Source organism: Chiloscyllium plagiosum, chromosome 38, assembly GCF_004010195.1.
Source record: "Chiloscyllium plagiosum isolate BGI_BamShark_2017 chromosome 38, ASM401019v2, whole genome shotgun sequence".
In the NCBI taxonomy this organism is placed as follows: Eukaryota; Metazoa; Chordata; class Chondrichthyes; order Orectolobiformes; family Hemiscylliidae; genus Chiloscyllium; species Chiloscyllium plagiosum.
Genome location: NC_057747.1, coordinates 20,655,422 through 20,669,962, shown reverse-complemented (window position 1 = coordinate 20,669,962; position 14,541 = coordinate 20,655,422). Strand labels below are relative to the sequence as shown.

At 41.6% G+C, this 14,541-nt stretch overlaps 1 protein-coding gene across 9 annotated transcripts in view; it reads right to left on the bottom strand.

Annotated features, from left to right (window-relative positions):
• The window catches only part of camk2g2 (calcium/calmodulin-dependent protein kinase (CaM kinase) II gamma 2), a 359,232-nt gene that overhangs the window by 127,143 nt on the left and 217,548 nt on the right, over positions 1–14,541 (bottom strand). The window lies entirely within an intron of this gene.

Below are 14,541 nucleotides of genomic sequence, written 5' to 3'. Positions count from 1 at the left end.
ATATTTGTTACAGGAAACAATCGCGACTACAATGTTGGCACAGTGACAGAATACAGAGCGGTGGTGAACATTGATGGCAATGTAGAATAAAGGGAACGATTTTAAAAGTGATGTAGAAACAGAGGATCCTGGGGATGTGTGCGCATAAACCATCAAAGATGGCAGGGCAACTAAAGAAGCTGGTTTGGACGAATACATACTTCATAAACAGAGGCATCAATTGCAAAACAAACAAGTTGTGATGAACTTTATAAGTTACTGCTTCATAGGAACATAGGAAGGTCATTCAGCCCCTTGAGCTTCTTCCACCATTCAATCAGATTGTGGCTGATCTGTGGCCTAACTCCATACACTTGCTATATCCCTCTGCTTAACAAAAACCTATCTGTCTTAGATTTAAAATTATCAACTGTCCACTGCCTTTTGTGGAAGAGAGTTCCAAGCATCTACCACCTTTTGTATCAAGTCCTTCATAGTATCGCTCCCAAACGGTCTTGTTAGGTTCTGTTTTTTGAGATACTTACACACTTGATGCAACTGCAATACCCCAACTTTTGTGGACAGTCAGAATTCATTAAGCAAGTACAAGCTTTGCAGGATCACTTAACACTCTTCGTAATGCTTGCTTGTGAATCGTATCAAGAGAAGCTCTGAACAAAGGGACCAGGTCTTCCTTAAAACGAAATTTTTACATCCCAGTCAGTAATGCCCATAAGACAACCCCCAGCCACTCCCTCACAGTCACATATCACTCAAGACACAATGCAGAGACCTGATTATGTCCAGAAACAATGTAATCTAGATTATTCCTTAATGGCAAGATCTGGTATTAATCATATTTTTTTTAACTGGAGGGTGTGGTAAGAATTCCAACTGTAATGTTCTTATTATTTCTGAACAGGAGATGATAATGTAAATTTATTCTGAGTAGTTGGAGATGATAATGTAAATTTACCCTGAATAGTAGGAGATGGCAATGTAAATTTTGTACATTGTATCTGCAAGACAGAGAAACATACCAACCTACCCCCAGGACATCCAAATTCTTGAAGGTCAGCACAGCAAATTAACCCTTTCATATCTCAGTCTGCCTCTAATTTTTAGATTATGCCCCCAAATTCTAGAATCCCCAACCAGTGGTAATAGTTTATCTTTATCTACCTCAACCGCTATACCAGGTCCAATTCTAGACAGCATATTTTAGGAAGGATATTGAAGGAGTAGAGAGGGTTCTCTAAAGATTTTCAAGATTGGTTTCAGGGTTGAGGGACGGCAATGAGTGGACCAATTAAGCTGAACAGCTCCAACATCTTCAAAGAGAAGGTTAAGGCAAGATTCAATTGATGGAGTACATAGGGACAAGTCGGGGTGGGGGGTGTTAAGAAACAGAGATTTAAAGTGATTGGCAAAAAATCAAAGGTGACAAAAAGAAAATGATTTTTTTTAAAAGAATGGAGTAGTGGTTATAACCTGCCCAAAACAGCAGTGTAGTCAGATTTGATTCAGGCTTCTAAACAGAAATTTGATTAACGTGAAGAAAAGGAAAACAGCAGGATTACAGGAAAACACTGGTGAGAGTGGGACTTGCCAGTTTGCTGCTATTTCCATACAGTATTAAAAATCACTCAACACTAGGTTATAGTCCAGTAGAGTTATTTGAAAGAACTAACTTTCGGAGCGCTGCTCTTTCATCAGGTAGTTGATGAAGTTGATCAGCTACCCGATGAAGGAGCAGCGCTCAAAAAGCTAGTACTTTCAAATAACCCTGTTGAACTATAACCTGGTGTTGTGTGATTGTTAACTTTGTCCACGCGGTCCAACATCGACACCTCCACATTCTGTACAGTAGACATTTAACGCTTCTCTAAATGCCTGTTTGAAGCACAAATCAAGGCCAGCAATGAAGATATGGCCAGTCACCTTGGAATCAGATCACATCCAAGTCACTGCTGACCAGCCCAAAGTATGAACCAAGGGACATTCTCATTAGACTCTGGAGTATCCATGTATCAGACCTTGCTTTGAGTCACACCGATTAACAGAAGAATGCTAATCACACTTCAAACCAATACGTTGTATCTGATGTACTCCAGGACATGCCAAGAGATTGGAAGACTAGTTGCCGAAATGCTAGTCTATTTTCTTCCTCGTCTTTTCAACTCTTGTGACGGGGATTATCTGTTGTCAGGATGGATCAAGGAACATTAGTTACATTAGTGCACTTAATATGCGCCTGTTAACACTGTCAACAAGTCCTTTGCTTGTGAACAGATGAAAAACAGTTATATTCGTTAAGAGGCATGTGAAGGGATGGAAATGCACTTTAAATAGATTCCTTTCTTCAACAGATTGACATCGGAGTTAGCAGAATGATTTATGAAATTTCAATTGCTATTTCAATGACTATTTATGGTGTGTCTGGGAGAATTTGAGGCAGAAATTCCAACAATCCCTCTCTCTTCGCGCTGGGAGGTTGAATCCTTTGATGCCACTGTTCTGTGTTTGTTCTCTTCCTCGGTTGCCTAGTGCACTTAAAAATAGTCTTTATTTATCTTGCATCTTAATCTTGTTTTTAATGGCCCTACCTTGAATCCCTAAACTGTTCTCAAGAGATTGTTAATGGGGTAGTTGTTGTCATGTTGCACAGGACCCAGTATGAGGGGGTTATGGTACATCTCACACTACTGGGAGTACATACCAACAACCAAGAAAATCAAGCTTGCTCTCTTAAACAGTTCAATGACTTATTGTCACAGCTATCAGGCTTTTGAATATATAAAGTAGGATGTGCACAAAACAATATAAGGCTATACAATTTGCTTATACAGTACAATTTTTAGGTAAAGGCAGAGAGAGTCAGGCGAACATTTTTCTAGCATGTTCAGCATAACAATGTATAAAAACAAATAATTTGGTTCCTACAAGTGCAAGCAATTTGTGGTCAGTTAAATTTATCAAAGATTTAAACCAGTTCCTGGCACTTTCAAAACACAACCCAAGATGTACACGATAATTTCTCTTTTAAGATTTAGGACATAATTAACAAAAAAATTCAGTATTTGTGCTTTTAAAAAAAAGAACTTCTTCTTAAGTTTCTCCTCCAGCTCCCAAAGGCAATGGCCGGTTTTGGGAAACAGTTACATGGTTAACCATGTCAGAAATCACATGACACCAGGTTATAGTCCAATAGGTTTATTTGAAATCACAAGCTTTTGGAGTGCTGTCCTTTCTTCACCTGACGAAGGAGCAGTGACCCAAGAGCTTGTGATTTCAAATAAACCTGTTGGACTATAACCTGGTGTTGTGTGACTTCTGACCTTGTTCACCCCAGTCTGCACCTCCATATCATAGCTAAACATGCACCGAGGTCAAATGGCATTCAGTTTATGCGAACCCTGGGTCATAGTTCAACAGGTTTATTTGGAAGTACTAAACTTTCAGGTCACTGCACCTTTGTCAGGTGAAGAAAAGACAGTGCTCCGATAGCTTGTCATTTCAAATAAACCTGTTGGATTATAACCTGGTGCTGTGTGACTTTTAACTTTGTCCACCCCAGTTCAACACTGGCACCTCCACATTATGTGAACACTGGCAGTGGACAAGAAATGGCTACTCAACTACAATGTGCATCAACCACCACCCTCTTAGTTTTCGCAGGGAAAGAACGTGCAGCTCCTGTTAGGGGTTTTGCTGATACTAATCAGATGCAAGAGCCATGGCTGATTTTCCTTTCCCCGTCACGAGCTTCTGATAACTGCACTCATACAGCTAGGAACGGGAAACAGCACAGACCAGAGCTTCAGCCAGAGATATCTGTGATCTGCAAAACTGGGCAGCCAGCATTATAGTGCATTAACCCAAAAACAATCAGGAGGGTCCAAAACACTGTGTCAAAAAGCACCCGAATGTTTGAGGAAGAATCACAATTCACAGAAGACAGCCAGTGCAAAATCTTACTGAGTGGGAGCACCCATCATTGGGACTGAGTGACAGCAGCAGGGTTCCTAACCTTGCCCCACTTCTCTGATCCATGCCCCCATTGAGCAAGATTCCACTTTCCTGAAAATTAGCCTTTTGCGGTTTCCAGAGAATTTGCTGTAGATTTTTTATAAAAAGCTAAGGCTGAGAATGGAGAATTGGCACATTGAAACTAAGTCTTCCCATCCCCAAACTCTACTGTTATAACACTGACCTTCATTATGATTGCATCCTCACAGCTTTCGCTTTGGCAAACCCAATCTTGCTAATTCTCAGTTGTTCTGCTGAAGTGTCCTTGACTCAGTGAGCAGCACGCTCAGGTCGGAGTCAGAATTGGGTTCCAGTCACTCTGGAAATCCCAGAATGAAATCTAGGCTGGCACCCCAGTGCGGTACTGAGGGAGCACTGCACTGTCAGAGTTGCTGTGTTTCAGAAGAGATGACTGAAGTTATTGTAATGAGGTCAACCGGTTGGAAATCATAGAATATGAGTTCCCTGACTGGGGCTGTTAACCTGGTCCAATCAGGGAGACCTGGCTGACAAGACAAGAAAAGGAGTCTCAGACCTCTCTGTTCACTCAGAGTTCTGATGTGGATGTGCTGGTGGTGGACTGGGCTGGACAAAGTCACATGACACCATGTTATAGTCCAGGTGATGAAGGAGCAGCACTCTGAAAGCTTGCGATTTTAAATAAACCTGTTGGACTACAACCTGGTGTCATGTGACTTCTGACTCGGACAGTTGGCTCTGAGGGAGCTGGATCAGAGTTAAGGACACTCCAGATGTAAATAAAGGGTGACTTGCTGACGGGATACTGGATTCTGTGGAGTAATTTCAATGACAAAATGCAGGATCTATCTAGCTGGCCAGACAGATGTGAAAGACCACAAGGAGGAGGGCAGGAGCTGATTCTCACCAAGTCTCCCACTTCATATTTATCCTTTAATCTACATCTGAAAAAAGAGGTTTATGTGACCATTAACTGGTATGTGGAAGCTTGCTGCACACATATTGTGCTTCCTATGTTTCAACAGTGACAATACTTCACTGACTGTAACGCATGCTGGAACATCCCAAGAACGTGCAAGAGTGTGTTTGCTTCACAGTTTGAGCTACATGGAGTGAAAATGATGCTTCCAGACAGGTCTTGACTACAGGACGCAGGTCAAACCCTGTATCTGCACAAGCATCGGTTTGGAGAAATGAAGAATGTGACAAATTTTTGATGGTGGGGAAGCCACTCAAGAGACACATCAGCAGAATTTTTAAGTGTGAGAATTAGGAGCTTTACAGAACAAGCCAGCTTTAGAAACAATAGTAAAATCTTACAGCACAAAAGGAAAGCATTCAGTCTTTATGCCTGGGTCAGCTCTCAGAACATGATCTGAGGAAGGGTCACTGAACCCAAAAAGTTAACTCTGATTTCTCGCCACAGTTGCTTCCAGACCAGCTGTACCTTTGCAACAATTTCTGTTTTTGTTTCTGATTTCCAGCATCCGCAGTTCTTTCACATTTCACCCAACCAGTCTTCCCCTCTCATCTGTATCCTCACAGCCATTTAAACACTCCTCCTTCAATCATTTTTAACCAATGGTTTTGTAAGTTACTTGTCTCTGTCAATTCCTCCAGTGTCTCAGTCTCAGTCAGAACTTACTGTCCAGAAAATGTTCTTTTTATCTTGCTGGTAGAGCTTTAGCCAATCTCCTTAACACTGCATCCTGTTGGTGAGCTTCCATCGTCAAAACCTTTTCTACAGCACCGACTACAAAGAGATCAAAAGTCTGCTTGATCCTACAGAGTTTTCTGATTAATAAGTGCAGGTAATACATACCATCTGCATGGAAGATCATTACAAACGGAACAGTCGGTCAGTCACCACAAAGCAGAAAGTTGTCGTGACTAATAGTCATTAACTGATTAACATGGGAGCAATGACTTAAAATGCTGCACATGACAGGAGTAAATGAGAGGCAGGATTGAGAAGGATGGCTGCTGTTCTAAATTCCACCTATTACTTTCACAATACATGTGGACTAAAGGTATGACACCAATGGATCCTGGCCCCAAACAACAGAAAACGTTAGCATGAGATCCAAGCCAGGCTGAAGAATTTAATCTGCTCCACTGTGTTTCATCCAGCACAGGAGATTAAAACAGCATGAAACCGGAATATTGTAAAAGGCAAACAAAAAGGCATGAAAGTAGAGCAATGGGGAAAGCAGGAATTACCTCAGAACCGCTGCCTAGATTCTGCAATCACTTTTCCTGTATTTAAATCTCTGGATACGTGACCCCATGGTTTGGGTTTTATGACTGCTCCACAATCCAAGGATCAGATCCAGGTCTTTCCTGTGGGGATTTCCAACAAACCTTCTGAGTTCTGCTGCGATGACTTGGTCACTACAGCTCATTGTAAGCATAACCAGCAGAACCCTGAGCGTATGCCAAGCAAGGAAGCAGACTGGGGCTCCTTACTCTCAAAAAGAATAAGCTAAGTGGTGATTGTTCAATGAATCCCAAGTCAGATGGTGAAGCATGAATCTAGACCAAAATCCTTTCCTTGATAATTGGTTTATTTACGGATGCAGTGTTACACTTGTCAGCCTCTGATCTACCGACACCCCTTCTCCCAGCAGCTCCTATTGAAAGGAAAGGATGAAACCTTTCCTCTCACTTCAAGTTTTGATAACACTATTGCCCAGTTTGAAACCAAGTATCCTCACTGGTAGCACTCTGGCCTCTGTTTCAGAACGTTGAGGTTTTGAGGCTTTTGGTCCTACCCCATGGGCCAAGAGAGGTTAAACTTTTGGATGCTGTTGTAAACCGAGTCTGTCCCTCCGGTGAGATCCCAAGGCACTGTTTGGAGGAAGAACAGGAAAGTTATCCTGGTCGACATTCCATCCCTCAACTGACATGTGGAGCAGGTAATCTGGTTAGCTATGCCCTTGCTGTTTATGAGGCCCGTCTGTGTGCAAACTGGTCACCATGTTCTATGCATCACAGTGATTACTCTTTGAAGGTGCTTCATTAATTATAAAGAGATTGTCAGAGTATTGAGTACAGGAGTTGGGAGGTCATACTGCGGCTGTACAGGACATTGGTTAGGCCACTGTTGGAATATTGCATGCAATTCTGGTCTCCTTCCTATCGGAAAGATGTTGTGAAACGTGAAAGGGTTCACAAAAGAGTTACAAGGATGTTGCCAGGGTTGGAGGATTTGAGCTATAGGGAGAGGCTGAACAGGCTGGGGCTGCTTTCCCTGGAGCATTGGAGACTGAGGGGTGACCTCATAGAGGTTTACAAAATTATGAAAGGTATAGATAGCGTAAATAGACAAAGTCCTTTCCCTGGGGTTGGGGAATCCAGAATGAGAGGGCATAGGTTTAGGGTGAGAGGGGAAAGATATAAAAGAGACCTAAGGGGCAACTTTTTCACACAGAGGGTGGTACATGTATGGAATGATGAGCTGCCAGAGGAAGTGGTGGAGGCTGGTACAATTGCAACATTTAAGAGGCATTTGGATGGGTATTTGAATAGGAAGGGTTTGGAGGGATATGGGCCGGGTGCTGGCAGGTGGGACTAGATTGGGTTGGGATATCTGGTCAGCATGGACGGGTTGGACCGAAGGGTTTGTTTCCATGCTGTACATCTCTATGACTCTATATATATGCAAGTATTTCATTTTTATACTTCTTAATTAGAAGCTCATTTATCAGAAATCATCAAAGCCGTCCTTGTAGGGAAGAATTTAAATCTATAGAAGAAAGCCCTTTGGTTCAACTTTCTTTAATCAGCTGAAAATCTGAATGTTTGCTGTTGGCATTGGCGGGGGGCGGGGGGACAGTCTTCAATAGCCAGCGCTTCGAAAGATTAGTATTTTAATCATTTTATGACGGCAGGTGGGACTTAGACCCAGACCTTCTTGTTGAGAGGTTTGGACATTACCACTGCACCAGAAGCCCCTAATGCATTTGGAAATGTTTCTGTCTGGTGAATTCAGAGGTGCCATCCTTACCTGGCCTATATGTGACTCCAGACCCACAGCAATGTGGTTGACTATGAACTGTCCCCTAGGCAATTAGGGATTGGCAATAAATACTGGCCCAGGCAGCAATGCCCACATCCATTAAAGAATATTTTAAAATATCTACATCAGGAAACTATCAACATTGACACGTAGTGTTCACATAGTTCTTAACAAGGACAGTCTTCTGTGATGGTGTTTGAAAGAAGCGTTATGAAAAATTCAACAGGCAAATACGCGCAACAGATTAAATTACTCAATTACTTCTAGGTTCATTTTAGGTCAGACTTTGCAGGATCCAATTATCGCAGAGATAAGTTCACCTGTTCATACATATGATTACAAAATCCTGAAAACAGTGCTTGTAGTGTCTCGTGTCAAACGAACATCAACCAAAATGAGGTATATTTGAAGTGTTGTCACTGCCGATACCTACACCAAATGTGGGAGTCAATGAGTGCAGTCATCTGGATGGGCTGTTTAATGATGCAGAGTGATACCAACAGTGTGGGTTCAATTCCCTCACCGGTTGAGTTTACCATGAAGGACTCTCCTTCTCAACTTCTCCCTTCACCAAAGGTGTGGTGACCTTCTAATTCCATCCTCATCACATTCTATAGGGGATTCATTGAGAGTACCCTGAGCTGCTGCCCCACTGCCTGGCTTGGGAATTGCATCATCTCGGATCCTAAGTCCCTACAATGGATAGTGAGGACAGCTGAGAAGATCATCGGGGTCTCTCTTCCCTCCATTACAGACAGTTATACCACATGCTGCATCCACATGGATGACCCCTCACATCCCTCATCCAAATTGTTCTCCGTCCTGCCATCTGGCAGAAGATACCGGAGCATTCGTTCTCTCACAGTCAGACTGTGCAATAGTTTCTACTCCCAAGCCATACTCCTCATCACTGTATGATCACACTCTATTCCATTTGCAATTTTGGGACGACTTTTTGAATTACTGCTAAAACAATGTTTTATTAATGGTCATTCATTGTTACATTGTAATTTGTCCACCACTGTGCCTATTGTCTTGTCTTGTCAGGAATTACTGTGCTGTCTTGCATGTTTTGCACTTTATGCTGCCCTCTGTATGACCGTAGTCTCATGTAGTCTGTGTGTTCATATAGTACCTTGGTCCTGGAGGAACGCTGTCTCGTTTTTATTGTACCGGCTGTATATGATAGAAATGTCAAATAAAGTTACTCTACTCAGGATAAACCACCTCCAGTCGTTTCTCTCTCTCGCTCTAATAATACTGTGGCTTCTTTATATGCCAATTGTGCCAGTAGATCTCTGTAACAAGATCCCATGAACAGCAAGGAGAGAACGGGACAGTTAATCTGATTTTGATGACTGAGGGAGGAATGTTGGCCAAACACCTCCAATGACATCCATCACATTTTACCTTGAGCAAGCAGCATTTTGTGAATGTCTCATCCACATGGGCACAACTATGGCCTTGGGAGTGTCTGCTCAGACTGTGTGCTCAGCTCAAGAGGCAGGGCTGTGAGCTCATGAAATTCCAACTTCAAAGCAGGAGGGTGCTGTCAGTTTAACTAAATTGCAGGTTGCTCAAGCAATCACCTGGCATATGATAAGCTGAAACAAGACTGGGACTAACCTAGGATAGCAATGGATTTTCCTGTACAAGCACACTGGACCACTGGAATGCTACAATGACAGGCACATCAGATGGGGAGGACTGCATGACTACAAAGGGAGCTCAAATTTACTGCTTGCTCAAATGAATGGACAACAAAATTTACCAAGATTTCATATGGGGCCTCCTGGGGCTGGAGGCACAGGTCAAACATCTTCCAGATTTTCATGTCTCCCCACTACCACTTCTCCCCTTCCCTACAACCCCCAAAACAAAATGAAAGTTTCAAAATTTGGTTTTCTGTCTCTTCCAGGAGATTGTATGACTTTTCCATGTGTGATGTAAGGAGTGTGATATGTTTTAATATAGTTTATTTTAGAGTTTGAATTTTGAACTAGTGGCATGTAGGTTTGGTCTGTGTCTGTGAAGGGATTTAATCATTAACTTTTAAGCATTTTAGTAATGATGGTGACTTCATTTAAAGAGTATTCAGTATTAAAGAGAGGGAGACTTCCTGGAGAGTAATGGGAATTTGATTACATTGGAAGTGGTTACAAGTGAACCGTTGTACATTAAGTTTTTAGATTAGATTGATTGTTTCCATCTGATTAGAAGCAATAGATGGAAAAAAAAGCTTTTAGTTTCAGTTTGGCAGTTTTGCCGAGATCATGGTCCGAAAGAAGGGAGATTATTTAGAACTAGATTCCCTCAGAGTAAGTCAATTAGATTAAAATTTCTAGACCAGAAGTTTTGGTTAGAACCCTGAAGGGGATTTGTGAAGCTGAGAAAGTCAAAGCCCACTTGTGTAAAGACTCAAGGAAGAGGCCATCAGAACTTAAGCTATAGATAAATTAAACTCTTTAGGTATAAAACAGAAGGAATGAATACTGTAAAGGAGTGCTTTTGGGTTTGCACTTTAATGTGTGCTTTGACATTTTTACATTTGTGTTATATATAAATGGTTTATTCTATTTTATTTTCATCTCTTTTTAATGTAATAGACTTCTGGTTTATTGTTAAAACAAAAACTGCAGCATAGCATTTGGGTTTCACTAAAAGAACACACCATTGAAACCAAAAATCAAACTATACATTACCAAGTGTAATTTCAGTCTGGAAATATGGCTTATCCAATTATAACATTAATTGAGATTGTAACATATTGAGTGTGCACTGTATATATTAGGATGCACACGAAATCAAAATTATCTTAGACAAGATGAATAGACTAAGTATATTTATTTTTTCATGTGCTTAATAAATAACAAAGGTCTGTAAAATAAGGCACAATATTGACTTTTTGAAAAACCGCAGGCTAGTAAACCACCCAGCAAAGATATTTATGTGATGGACTGCTTCACAGATAAGTGTTTGTCATAAGTAATAGTCCAGTACTAAAAATAATGGGTTTGCTCATAATCTCCCTTAAATTGTCAGTGTTCGTTAAAGTCAAGGCTACAAGTTTCTAGGGTCTAAATTTTTTTTAAAAAGATTGTGTAAATGGGGAGTTTATATGCTTGAAAAGTAAGAAACTAATCCTTAATCTGCTTAATGTAGTACACCCTTCGGGTATCAGATACATCCAGGATATTGAGAGTTTGCAGTATAAAGAAGGATAATCTCTCTTTTTCCTGGCATCAGTGGAACATCTCTTCCAAACACTGAAGCAGACATTTGGAACACGTGAGATTCTGAGCGTGGGGTACTGGTTAAACTGCCCCAGTACTTATAGTTGTAGAGATATACAGCTTGAAAACAGGCCCTTTCGCCCAACACATCCATGTTGATCAGATTTCCTAAACTGAACTAGTCTCACTTGTCTATACTTGGCCCATATCCCTCTAAACCTTTCCTATCCATCTACCTGCATAAACGTCTATTACATGTTGTAATTGTACTTGCCTCTACACCTCCCCTGGCAACATGTTCCATACACATACCACTCTGTGTGTGAAAAGGTTACCCTTCAGGTCCTTTTTAAATCTTACCCCTCTCACCTTCAATGGAAAAATACATGGAATTACCATTTATAAAGTTGTACAACACCAAAACCGACTCTTCGGTTTAACTTGTCCAAACCAGCCAGACATCCCAATCTGATCTAGTCCTATTTGCCAGCACTTGGTTTATCCCTCTAAACCCTTCCTATTCACGGACCCATCCAGATGCCTTTTAAATATTATAATTGTACCCGCCTTCACCACTTCCTCTGGTATCTTATTCCATACATGTACCACCCTCTGTATGAAAAGATTGCCCCTCAGGTCCCTTTTATATTTCCCCTCTCACCTTAAACCTATGCCCTCTAGTTTTGGACACCCCACCCTACTTGAGGTGGCAGGAGTCTCTCACTAACATATCCTGCCAAGTTCTTCATGAGGATCCACCCCCATTCTCCTCCATTACCATTCAAAAGGTACACCCGCACGCTGCAGCTTTGTGGGCATTCTCCAACATATCCCAGAATACTGCTCCACACTAATGAAGTGTAACATGAAAACTCATAAAAATAGCAACAGGCAGCAATTGCGGGAGTCCTGTGCTGTAGTCTGACAAGGTTAATTCTCGCCTACATTGGGCTCGACTGTCTGTAGGTTGTTCATTTGATTATTAAATCTGCAATCCAATAAAAAAAGACATATGGAGCAAGTCCACATTTCATCACCCTTGAGAACGCTTGGAAAAAATGCAGAGGTGTAAGAAGCACTAACAGCTGTCAAAACCAAGGCAAACTCATCAAGTTATTAACACAACAGAAGAACATCAATACTGACAAAAATACCCTTGCAGAACACATCAGAAACAGATTTATTAAATCAAGTTGAAACTTGCCCTCTTTAGTTTATTTTCCACAGTACTAGACTTCAATTTTGATTATTCTGGATCACTCACAGCCTGGGCTCTGCGCAACCTTTACTGATATCCAAAAGCTAATACAGGGTTCTCCAGGAAGCTTTGCTCTGCCTCATTATCAGTTGGTGAAACCCTCACCCTTGCCTTCAACCCTTCCAGACTGTTGCAATGCATGACAGACTGCCTCACTGATTGTGCTCTTTCGGTTTGAGGGGAAAGATATAAAAAAGGGAATGTTTCACACAGAGGGTTGTGCGTGTATGGAATGAGCTGCCAGAGGAAGTGGTGGAGGCTGGTACAATGCAACACGTAAAAGGCACCTGGATGGGTACATGAATAGAAAAGATTTAGAGGGATATGGGCTAAATGCTGGCACATGGGACTAGATTAATTTAGGATATCTGGTTGGCATGGATGAGTTGGACCGAAATGTCTGTTTTCATGCTGTACAGTTCTATGCTGCTACACATTTCAGCTCACTCAATTCAAAGCTCCACTGCCTACATTCCATATTATTCCTATTCTCACAGATAACCTGCAGTGGACCTCCAACTCAAGGTTCTCAATTTCATGATAGAATCCTTGGGACCTTACAATTCCTCCTCCCACCCCCCCCAACCATTTCACACTGTGTCCTACCACTATATCAGGCTGACAATCCCTATCTCAACTCAGCTCCTTCATATTTAGACCCTTCCTTCACTGCCCCATTAATGAGAGCCTAATCTTCATTTGTGTAGCCTCCAAACTCCAGAGTTCTTTTGCTGAAATCTCTCTACGTACCCTGTGATGCACCTCCTTGAAATGCCCACATTTGAGCATGAATTAATCATCTTCCATGGTTTTGTTGGGTTATCTCTGAGACACGCTTCTACGCTGGAGACACCACAGATATGCAAATTATTTTGCGGAATCCGATTCTGAGACAAAATTACTGAAAATAGATGCAAATTCATAGACATTTACAGCACAGAAGGTGGCCATTTGGCCCATCCTGTCTGTGCCAATCAACATGGACCTAATGACAATAACTGCACTTTTCAGCTTTTGGCCTATTGGATGGAGGCTATGATGACACAACATCTAAATACAGCTTAAATATTTATGAATGTTTCTGACTCAAGCACTCTTTCAGACAGTGAGTTCCAGACTCCCACCATCTTCTGGCTGTAAGATAATTTGCCTTTTAGCCTTCTACCTCTATAATTAATGCCCCCTGCTTGTTGCTCCCATTACTAATGGATAAAATGTCTTTCTATCCATTCCATCTCTGCCCTCATAATCTTGTATACTTCGACCATCCTATGCCCCTCACAATCATAAACATTGCTATCATTCTATGCAGCTCATTATTTTACATACCTCGATCAGATTGCCTCTTAACCTTCACTGTCCCAAAGCACTCAGAAAACCCCAATCTATTCAATTTTCCTTCAGAGTTTGGAACCTCCAGTCCAGACAGCATCCTGGTTAATCTCATCTGTGCCTTTTCCAATAAGACACATCCTTCCAGTAATGTGTTGACCACAACATGAACAGAACAAGATCATGGCTTTTTAAAAAAACAAAATGCATCACTTAGAGTCATAGAGATGTACAGCATGGAAACAGACCCTTTAGTCCAACTAGTCCATGCTGACGCGATATCCCAACTCAATCTAGTCCCACCTGCCAGCATCCGGCCCATATCCCTCCAAACCCTTCCTATTCATATACCCAACCAGGTGTCTTATAAATGTTGCAATTGTACCAGCCTCCTCCACATCCTTTGGCAGTTCATTCCATACACGTACCACCCTCTGTGTGAAAAAGGTGCCCCTTAGGTCTCTTTTATATCTTTCCCTTTTCACCCTAAACCTATGCCCTCTAGTTCTGGACTCCCCCACCCCAGGGAAAAAACTTAGTTTATCTATCCTATCCATGCCCCTCATGATGTTATAAACCTCTATAAGGTCAACCCTCTGCCTCCTCTAATAACAACAACTTCCTCTGATTCTGCTTTTTCTGCAGAGAATGCATGGAGTAGTAAGTCTAGAGAGTACAGTCACAGGTTCAATTTCTTACCAGCTACTCTCAGT